Source organism: Trachinotus anak, unplaced genomic scaffold (assembly GCF_046630095.1).
Source record: "Trachinotus anak isolate AG129_WGS33_773 ecotype Australia unplaced genomic scaffold, CSIRO_AGI_Tana_v1 ptg000004l, whole genome shotgun sequence".
In the NCBI taxonomy this organism is placed as follows: Eukaryota; Metazoa; Chordata; class Actinopteri; order Carangiformes; family Carangidae; genus Trachinotus; species Trachinotus anak.
In genome coordinates, this window is record NW_027273855.1 from 6,886,628 (window position 1) to 6,898,496 (window position 11,869).

An 11,869-nucleotide genomic window follows, 5' to 3' on the forward strand; every position below is an offset into this window, starting at 1 on the left:
TTGTCTAAGTCATCCAGTTTAGGAATGCTATTAAATGCTAAATGGTTGGCCATTCTGTAGAATTGGTATTATGTTTGTTGAAGTGATGTAAGGCAGAAGCACTGTTAAATACTATAGATTTTTCCCCCTCATACAGTGTGGTACAATCATAAGATTACATCATAAATCGCATGACTGCATTAGTTTGTGTATTCAAGCCAGTAAATTGCCTCACAAATCCTAAATTCTAATATTAAGTACATGTTTAACCTATCTTTTATGGCAACACATACAGTGTTAAACACTTTTACTCCAGTGTTGCCACTGAAAATAAAGATTTCACAGGCAACTGCAGTTTACAGCTTCTAAGATAAATAGACGCCATTAACATTTGTGATGGGTAAAATTTTCCATTTTTCCAGGGCAGACCATCAGAATAGCACGTTCAGAGAGGGTTGTGGTGCACAAAGCCTCCACTTCAAGTTGCTTTACTCTGATTTTCCTTTAAGTCAGATTCAGTATCAGTAAGGCTACAGTAGAAAATGCCATAAGTGGCCTTAGAGACTGGCTAGGTTTTGTTGCACCACTTTGAGTAAGAGGAAATGGGAAAGATGTCAAACAAGAGGTTCTCCTCCTGCTGTGGCTCATGCCAACCCTTCAGCACTGGCAGAGCAGTTGCCTAAGCAAAGTCCTGATGAGAACAAAGCTTCATCCAAAGAAAATCATGACTGGTCTGGCCAGTTATGGCCTTACAAATAAGACACAGCGCAGAACAGTCAAAGGAAAAGTTAGACAATCATTTCGACCATCGACTTTCCTGCCAAGAATTAGATAAGATTGATACCACTCAGTTTTTTTAGTGTGTTAGCTTAGCATAAAAAATAAAACTATATTTTCCAAAATATCCCTTTTTAAAAAACAAGATATAACTTGTTAATTGCTTATCTTTAGAGGTGCTTCTATTAGGTACTTTTTTTTTTTTTTTTTTTTTTATTTATTCATTCATTTTTTTTTAACCTTTTGAAAGGCTAGCTGCTTCCCACTACTTCCAGTCTTTATGCTGAGCTAAGCTAACTGGTTGCAGCAGCAGCAGCAGCAGCAGCAACAACGTGTCCACCTCATTGTTTCAAAAAGTCACCATTTTTTGCCCAGCCAGACTACAGCACAACACCAGGTTTTAGTAAATAAAAACAGGACCACCAGTGTTTCCAGAAGTCTCCATTTGCAAGACTGAAAAATTGCAGAGTACTGTGGAGGGTAGGTGAATAAGTAGCAAAAAGATGTGTTTTAAAACTAACACATCATAGTGCGGATGTAGCCTTAGTGTATGTATGTATGTATGTATGTATGTATGTATGTATGTATGTATGTATGTATGTATGTATGTATGTATATATATATATATATATCTCTCTCTCTATCTATCTATCAATCAATCAATCAATCAATCAATCAATCAATCAATCAATGGTTTTTTCTCTTTTTCACTTTCAGAGCACAAGAAGCTATTTGCAGTTAAAAAGGTTCAGACGCCCACAAGTCACGCAGGACATTTAATACAAGCTTCCATCACATTAAAAAGGTGTGGTAAAAATACTATTAATATCTCAACAGAAGCTGCTTGGGTAGAGGGGAACAAGACTGCATATAAATGACTATCACATGCTGCCTTTGGGATACACAGCCACAGAAGTGCTAGCCCAACATCCTGCCAATCCTCTTATCTGTTTGTCTCCTTATTTCCAAAAGTAGGACTAGAATCTGCAGCATGAAAGTCTTTTTATTCTTTGGAGACACTCATGTGAATGAAACTTGCCCACAGATGGTAGACTTATATGGGAATTTTAGGGGCTTCAATTATGCTAATGACCAAATGTGTTGGATGCACACCTCCTCATGAACAGGTGGCACCAGTCAGGCAGAAATGAATGATTTACAGCAGGTTTGTGTTTGTTGAATCTGACATGGAACACTCATACAAATAAACCTCACAGCAGCAAAAGGTAAGAGGTTGATGATAGGAATATGAAAATGTTCTTGGATGAGGGCTCATTGTCAGTTACTGTAATCTGGGGTTTTGTGTGAAAAAAAAAAAAAAAAATCCATCAGCATTCAAAAATCAACTTAAGTGGCAGAATATGGCTTTGGAGACACTCCAAAAGATCGTGCAAGCACATGAGCTCTAATGGTGACAAGGAGCTGGTCACCATTAGAAGAACGCAGACTGAGTGTTAGTCAAATTAAACCTTTAATTTCTTGAACTCATCCTTGAAGTCTTGAGGATGAGGTACAGCAGAGCTGGATGGGCCCATTTCTTGCATTTCAGACAGGATGTACCAGCTGAGCTCATTTCCTTACATCAAAAAACTGTCTGTGAAACTCAACACTGGCTTATTGTACCTGCCTCTGCTGCATGCTGAGCAACACTCAGCTGTTTTGGGCTTGTTTTCATAGGTCATTTAACACAGTGGAACTCGTCCAACCTCAAAACTCCTCATGTTCTTATCCTCCAAATAAAAAGCAGGTTTAGAGACTAAAACTGTAAATAAAAGAAACTGTTGTATTGCCCTACCCTTACAAACACCACATTATGCACAGTGCAATGCTGCTACTTCTATGTACAATACATCCCTTTTTTTTTTTTTTTTTTTTTTTTTTTTTTTAAAAATACTGGGTCACTGTTTTGCTGACTGAGCTGGGAGGAGACACGCTTGAACCACTGCCCTGGTTACAGTGACAGGATGGCATACATTAGTGGCTGGTGTTCTCACAAAAGATGATAGACCAAAGTTCTGACACTAGATTCAGTGAAGTTTGCAGGGAGGGTGTTAACTACTTGGTGCTCCTGGGTGAACAGTTGATTAAATCTATTGTCAAGAGTAAATAATCAGCCATCTCTGATCAGCAGTCATGAAGAACGCACCATCCTAGACATAAATGTGGACACTCACTGACATTTGGGACTCATCTTTAACTTCACTTCAAATATTATTACAAGTCGGCTCCTTCTTGCAACAAAGGTTCCAGGTTTTTTTCAGCCAAGTGATATCAGTAGTGTATGGGTGGAAACAGAAATAGGAATGGGGAGACCTGGTGTTTCCAAGGGATGTGGCATGGTGGGTTTGAGAAACAGAGATTGACCTGACGGCCATCTTAAGTACAGGTGAGCCAAGCTGTACAGGTGTGCCTCATCTCCTATGACGAGCCTGCCACTCACCAAGCATCCTGAAACACAACATAGGTTGAAAGGCAAGCACAAACCACGACAGAAGGCTATATATATATATATATATATAAATATATATATATATATATATACACTGAACAAAAATATAAACACTTTACAACAACTTTACTCTTATAAATTATATATTTGTTCTGCACACCCAGTTTATTTCTATTAGATTTTCTTCTCAAATGTGTTTGAACCAGTGTTAATGAGCATTTCTCCTCAGGTGTGGTACATCAAAATGCTAATTACACAGCATGGTGACTGCAAAGGTGTGCCTTGGGCTGGTCACAATAAAAGACCACTTTAAAATTTGTAGTTTTATTTTGAAAAAAGACATTTATTACTTACTGAACTGTAGATGTCACATGACTTGGGCTACAGATGTGCATTTTTTGGGGGGTGGATCAGAAAATGTAACTATCACTGTTTGGTGGGGCCACCCTTTACCTTATGCAATGTGATAGATGTCCTTTGCACAGAGTTAATCAGGTTTCAGGTTGTGGCCAGTGGAATTTTGGACCGATTTTTGGATGTGGTTTAGGGAGGCTTCAAGGGAAATTTGTCGCAGAGGGAAAGAGAGGAAGGGAGGGGCACAAAATACAAGAGAGAAAGAAGATGAGGGTTAAGTTGGTATTTGTGAGACTGCTGGAGGAGGTGTGACTGAGGTGTGATCCTGCCCCTGAAACTTTGTTAGGTAGCTTCAATTTTAGAGCCACATACATGTACCAAACCAGATGTGAAATAAGAATGAATATTAGACTCACATTCACCATGTGGTCAGAGACATGACTCCAACCCAATGCTGATGTTGCTAATGCTAATGATGTGTAAATAGGGAATTGTTTGCTAACATGTTTGGCATATTAATTTTATAAGGTGATATTCTGCCAAAAGTTGTGTTTACAGTCTGTTGCACTGCTCTTAAGTGGCCAAGAATTCAATTACTACATATTTAAGCAAATGTTCAATAAAGACACCTCGCATTTTGGTTGAGTAAAGTCTATTTGTGCTCATGTGCCCTAACCCTTACCCTTGTTTGTATCTATCTGTAAATTTTCTCAGGAAGTGTCTGGGAAACATTTGTTGAGATTGGAAATTTAGGTAAAACATAAAATAAACATGGACATTTCAAATAATAAATTTAATATTCCACAATGTTTTGCTTTGCTCCCATTTCCAACAGGCTATCATAAACCTTCTTGAGTCACTTTTTCATTTAATAAGGGACATTTGCCTTTGCCACCTTTGTTACATCTAGATTTATACAGAGTGTGAATTATGCAATGACAGTCATGGGGGTTCACTTGTTCTCCAGGGTAAATAGGAGCCCAGTACAGAGTACTGCTTTAGTGAACTGATGTGCTACAGTCCTCACAGTATCTTGCTTGTTTAACCAAAGCTGTCAAATAAATGTAATGAAGGAGAAATGTAGTGGAGTGGAAGTACAAAGTAGCATTAAATGGAAATACAAGTACCTGAAAATTGTACACGACAAGTACAGTCCTTAAAAGTAAATGTACTTAATTACTTTCCACAACTGCTAATACAATTACTTAGCCTTCAGCACACATGGATTTTAATATTGTTCGATTATTATATTGGTAATGAAATGCCAAGCCAACCTTGTAAATGAAAGACCACACGATCAGCTAGCTCACATTAGTTAGCTTAACAGTAAGTTAGAAACTAGCTAACAATAGCATTGATCCGTAGATACTTGAGACAATCTAATTCAGAAACTCAGAAGGTAAGAAAGCGAAGTGTATTAAACAAGTGATAATTAGCAACTGCTACATACATTTATCTAGTGTCTGCGCAATGCACGGGTCCACACAGTGTTCTCACTGAGCACCTTCAGTGGTGATTTGAGTCTTAATGGGAGTTAGCATCTGCCTCAATCTGCAGGGGCCACAAATGGCCACCAAATGGTTTAATGACCATGAAAACAAAACAGAGAAAACATATGGCACCTCAGCTCTCGGTCGAGCTGAACACTTCAGAGAAACTCTGCTGTGCCATGTGAAAAACTTTATTTTCCACCGTCATCAACAAAACATCAGATGATGTAATGGCTTGTGGAGGGATGGTGCTGCTTCTCTCCAACTGAGTTTGAGACATAATGAAGGTGTTTTGGCATCTTGTCATAGTACAACACCCCATTAAATCATGCAAATCTGCTCAGTTTTATTTTGGCACTTATCTGTAAGTTGTAAACACAAGTTTAAAAAGTCTTCAAGAGAAAGTTCCTACACTTTATTGGCTACAGTGTCTAGGGAGCTTTTTGCTGAAATTCTCCTACTTCAGCATTTAACATGTACCATTACACCCATAACAGCTGAAAGGAAATGAGTCTACACACACACACACACACACACGCACTCTTCTATCTTTGTGAGAACACTTATTTACATAATGTATTCCCTAGCCCTTCACCCTAACCATCACAACTAAAAGCTTAACACTAACCCCAACCCTTACGCTAACTTAAACCTAATTCTAATCCTAACTGAGTGTTAACTGTCAAACAGCCCTTTGAAGGTGTGTGAGAAAGTGAGGAATGGCCATGGAACATGTCCCCACTTTCCCAAAATGTCTTCAGTCTGTAAGTGAAATACTTTTTTTGGTCCTCACTATGTGGCATTTACACACACACACACACACACACACACACACACACTTGTTTTATATTTGTCAGGACCATCATACATTTTGGCCCCCACAAAGCTGTCGGACCCCACAGGTATAGTGGGTTCCCTGTTTTCAGACCCCACAAATATAGTACACACACAGTGATTCATGCTTTCCATGGTGCAAGTAATGGTTCAATAAAAGTGTTTTCACAGTCCAATAATCTCCTATAGGGTGACTTAACAGCCTCATCAGATAGAGCAGAGAGAGGGAAAAGAGCTCAAGTGTCACAGCAGTGTTAGTTACAGCATGTGGCTCCAAACCTGGGGGTCTGAACCCCAACAAAGTGTTTCAAGATGAATCTACTGTAAGAAGTCACAAGGAAATAAAAACGCATTTCTGCTATACTTCTTAGGATCTACCAAGTATTTATAACCTTAAGTCCTTCCTAAGATCTTGGTAACAACTAGCTAGTTTTAAACTAGTAAGTTACTAAATCAGGTAGCACCATTACAACCTGAGGGGTCACAGTGCCTGATTAACTGTGGGATCAATGATCTGGTTCTCACACAGTCATTTACATTTCTGGCAGGTCAAAAGTTCTGGTTGGCTGCTTGTGGTTTGAGCACTTCCACAGTGTCATTACTCTCAAGGCTGCTGTCAAAGGATGAATTATAAACCGTAGTGAGCCTGTTGTCCTGACTCAGACTGTGCTGTGGTTCAGGCTAAAACAGAACTCTTCTGCAGACAGTACTGTCTACATCTTCCAGCTCCGCCTCTATATTTTTTTCTCTTAATTACTTTCCATTCATAGTAGAATTGCACAAGTAATGCTGCCTTCCTGTCTTTATGTCACCACTGCTGAGGATTTCTTCATAAACTTCATAAACTGTTAAGGGACAAAACCAACCAGGAATTCCATGGTTACATACAGTGTTAGCTCAATGTTATAGGTTCTGTACCTTGAGATAAACAAATGTTTTCGAATACAATTCTAAATCTTTAATTTAAATCATCATTGAACAATATTTTGATTAAATGTAAGCTCAGACTGTATTCTATGTACTACTTTGCCTCTTTTACTCTTCAGTCTAAGTAGGTTGTATATTAGCAAGCTAATGGTAGCCTACATTTGTCATTTGGTTCAGTTAGCTTCGGTAAGCTGTTACCCCTGTGTGTTTGTGGGTGTACATATTAGTACCATTCGATCTATGAACAGGTTTATGGGGTTCCAAAATCTCTACTTACATCACAAACAGGCGGACTTTGAACCTACAAAAAACTGGTGCAACTTCAGGCTTCTAAAAATATACAAATCAAACATTCTTAGAGGGAGCTCCCAACCTGCGTTGACCTTTTTCAAGTGGTAACAGGTCATAAGAAAAACAATATAGGAACCAATAACCTTGAGAACATCCCTGGTGACTATATGGCCAGTTCCCATGACAAAGAATCCCAAACACTGCCCTTCACAAAGTGGAAATGTTGTCAATTCAATAGTGATGATGTACCTACAATTAAAAACACACAAACTAGATTCAAATATCAAGATTAGACCTATATGTGACATGTGTTTAGTAGACTTATAAACTGTGTTAGGCAGATTTAAACACTAACAGAAGATGACATACAAAAATGTTCTGCTTGGGTTTGAACATCATGATCACATGTGCAGCAGGGTTCCCATGCATGTTACATGTTTACATAGGCAGAATCCTTTGGTTGTATTGATGTTGGCTAGATTAGTGGGTTGCATGCATTTAAAATGCACATGGTCATTATAGAGTGAACATTAAAGTACAAGCAAGGTTGTTCATGTCATGGGGTTTTTGTGGGAGTTTTTTCTTGTTGTCACTTTGGGTCAAAAGGTTGAGGGAGGATGATTTTCAGTTGATTTCATTGTTTGGGTGTTTTGAACCACTTTTAGACTAGAAGTGTGATTACATAAACCTGATATTGGACTTGCTTTTGGAGCAGTGTGTATCAAATGAAACCAAGAATGTGCACACATACGGAGGGATATCGTCAGCAGACAGTGTACATTATGATGAGGAATCTACAAAATGGCCTTAATGCCCTTCTCACTAATGTGAGCTGGAGCAGTTCATTTGGGTATGGCTGTCTGAAACAAGCAGTTGGTGTATTATAGGCTCCCTTCACAGGCTTATGATTAAATCTTTTCTAAGACTTAAAAACTGACTCAATTTCATGTCCAGGAAAATGTCCCTTCATGTTGTGCAGCATGTTTTAAGGCCCTGTTATTGTCTTTTAGTTTTACATGGGATGTCTCCACACTAGGCCAGTCGACCCCGCCCATCCCAGTGCCACAAACAGAAAACCATATGAGATCAAAGGATGGTAATGAAGTTATCCGCCTACTGCAGGTCTTACAGCACATGCTAGATGGAAAACTGCTAACATTCACTTTCCCCAAGCTCAGTCATGAATTAAATACACTTAAGACAGTGATTTCTTCCAGCTTGGATTAATTTACTTGCATTCAGTGCTCCTGAATGACAAAATCACCAACTATATCCGGTCTTCTTTAAAATTTCTGGGTGATAAAGTGATTTGGGCCTTTTAGAATATCTAATTGGTTATTAACCTATGTTAGGCACAATGGTACAACATGGCTCCATATTGCAAAACAAGTCTTGATATTGCTAAAACCTCTCACTACAGAAACAGCAGATTTAATTTTATGTAGTGTAAAACAACTCTAGACTGGCTGACCAGTAGCAACATTTTATTTTATTTTATTTTATTTTATTATTAACAAAGGACAGAATCAAACATAATAAAACCAGTGGAGATTAGAATGAGTTATCCCATGTTAACACTACAATACAAATGATGTTTGGTTTGGTAGCATGCTGACAAGACAACTGCAGGACAGGAAAAGGATGAGTTGCAGAATAGTTGAGCTGATTATGCAACTTTTGGGACAATAATGGTACAGTTTACAGCAGAGATTCCCAAACCTTATGTGTCATAATTATTCATGCTAACCTGAATCTTGCTTCCTGGCCTCAAAGCAATCTAGTTAATTATCGTTCCCAAATGATTCACATTCATAGATCTTTTTCACGGGAGATGCTTTGACTTGGCTTAGCATGAAAAGCACAGGTGAACCCAACAACATTAATGCTCCATTCCAACAATTTATGCAATGCAGCAATAGCATGTAATAATGTTATAGGTCATGCATGTGTTTGACAAGTCAAAATGTCTGCTGTGAAAAAGGTCAATTTAACTTTAATGTCACTCAGCATTTTTCCTCCTTGGTCAGTTTTGCAGTAAGTTCAAGGTCCTTGAGGACAGTGGACATTAATGAACTAATTGTCTTTTTCACTGATCTTTTCTTGTTTGTTTATCAATTTATAATTTAAGGGAATATTTTGACAATTTGAGACATAAGATTGATACCATTCTCATGTCTGTACATTAGTTGAGGAGCTTAACCAAGGAAGGAGTTGCTTAACCTAGCATTAAGATTTAATACGTACACAAACTGAAATGTAAAAACCTCTGGACAGAGCCAGGCTAGCCATTTCCAACTTGTTATTATATTAAGCTAAGCTAATTGACTACTGTATCATTCACAACTGAAAGTGCAAGCCTGTAGTGGTTTCTACTGTGCAGCACACAATATATGTAAAATCAAAATGTTTCAAAACCAAAAGAAATTTCAGCGGACTGGTGATGATCACTCCACCCCATCAGGTGATGGGGTGAGTGAATCCTCAATGACAAGTAGGGAGTAGATCAAGACCTGTGGGTGGCCAGAAAACCATCCACTGATGAGAGTTGTGTGGTAAGCTCACACTGCCCCAAACAACCACATAATTTGCCAAGTCATCCCTAACCCAACCCTCTCTCATTCTCAAGTCTGAGATCTCTGTTAAGTGTTTCCAAGAAACCCAGGAGGTATTGCATGGTGTAGGTCTAATGATGGGCATGTGGATAATTATGGCATTCTCAGATGAAGCAGCATGAATGTTGCTCACACGCTGACCTGGCACTCCCTCAGTCGCTCAGTTGCTGCCACGTCTCTAGATTTTGATCAGGTTAAATCTTGCCTCAGGAGGAAGCAGTTTGTACTTTATTTTGAAGGAAAAAATCCAGCATTATACTGACATTACAGTAGTGCATCTTATTCACTGATGAAAATAACTCCTCTCTAGGGAAACTTTTGATGAAAATCATCGTTCTCAGTTGTTTCAAGCTGACAGCATTTTGAAATTTCCTATTTCCCTTTTGTGTGAATCACACACACATACACACATGCATGCAGGCACGCACGCATGCATACCATCTATATATACAACCCCATTTCCAAAAAAGCTGGGACACTGTGTAAAATGTAAATAAAAACAGAATGTGATGATGTGCAAATCATGTAAACCTATATTTAAATGAAAATGGAACAAAGACAAATATCAAATGTGGAAAATGAGAAATGTTATAGTTTTATGAAAACAATTTGCACAATTTGAATTTGATGCCAGCAACACGTTCCAAAAGAATTGGGACAGGGGCATGTTTACCACTGTTGCATCACCTCTTCTGTAAACATTTGGGAACTGAGGAGATCAGTTGCTGAAGTCTTGCCTGATACAGTATTTCAACTAATCAAAAATATGAAATTTTGATTCGTCAGACCACAGGACAGTTTTCCCCTTAACCTCAGACCATCTTAAATGAGCTTGGGCCCAGAGAAGTCTGGGATGTTTCTGGATCATATTTAGATATGGTTTCTTCTTTGCATGATAGAGTTTCAAACTGCATTTTTGGATGCAGTGACAAATTGTGTTCACAGACAATGGTTTTCAGAAGTGTTCCCAAGCCTATGCAGTGATTTCCATTATAGAATTGTGTCTGTTATTAATGTAGTGCTGCCTGAAAACATCCAATACTGGTTTTCGGCCTTGTCCCTTGCACACAGAGATTTCTCTTGATTCTCTGAATCTTTTAATGACATTATGAACCGCAGATGCTGACATTCCTAAATTTGCAACTTTAAGTCGAGGAACATTATTCTTCAATTGTTGCACTATTTTCCCACACAGTCTTTCACAGAGAAGTGAACCTCTCCCCATCTTCACTGCATAGAGACTCTGCCTCTCTGGGGAGGCTCTTTTTATACCCAATCATCTACTGACTTGTTGCCAATTAACCTAATTAGTTGTGAGATATTATTATTTTTGTTTTTTTAGCATTACACAACTTTTTCTGCCTTTTGTTGCCCCTGTCCCAACATTTGATATGTTTTCTTTGTTTTATTTTCAATTAAATATGGGTTTACATGATTTGCAAATCATTGCATTCTGTTTTTATTTACATTTTACACAGTGTCCCAACTTTTTTGGAAACGGGGTTGTAGTATTATTGTATGTGTGCATTTCTCTAGTATGTTTGTGCTGTGTTATTTTTCACGTGGCACAAGCTGAGTCTGCCTCTGAATTGTGCTATATAGATAAACAATAAAAGTGACTGACATGATATAATGCTGTGAGTAAATGGAGTATAGGGCATTACACACAGTTTGGAATCTTCAAACAGATGCACCAGAGATCAAAAGAAGCACCACAGATCATTTCTGATATTGATGATTCTGACAGATTGAATCTACACATTGAGTTCTTTGATGTCATAATTGTGTTTTTAGTCGTCCTCTAACTTGATATATTCACACTTCACACTTTATTAGTAACATCACAATTTGCCAAAATGTTTCTGTTTTGTAATGACGTGATTTAAAGCATTGCTTTTGATGTTGCTCAGACCTGGTGTGCACAGGAATGTGCACTTGTTTGAAAGGGGATTTCGATTCTGGCATGAAAAAGCAAGTTATAGAACTCATTTGACATCTAGGACGTCCAGCAGAGTAGAATTTCAACATGTCAGGCTGGTGAAGTTTAAGAATTGCATCAAAGACAGTCAAAGAATACTGTTTGAGAAAACAGTTATCCATTAAATCAACTAACTAACTTATAGTTAAGAATCTGTAATTTCACTGTAATGTAATAT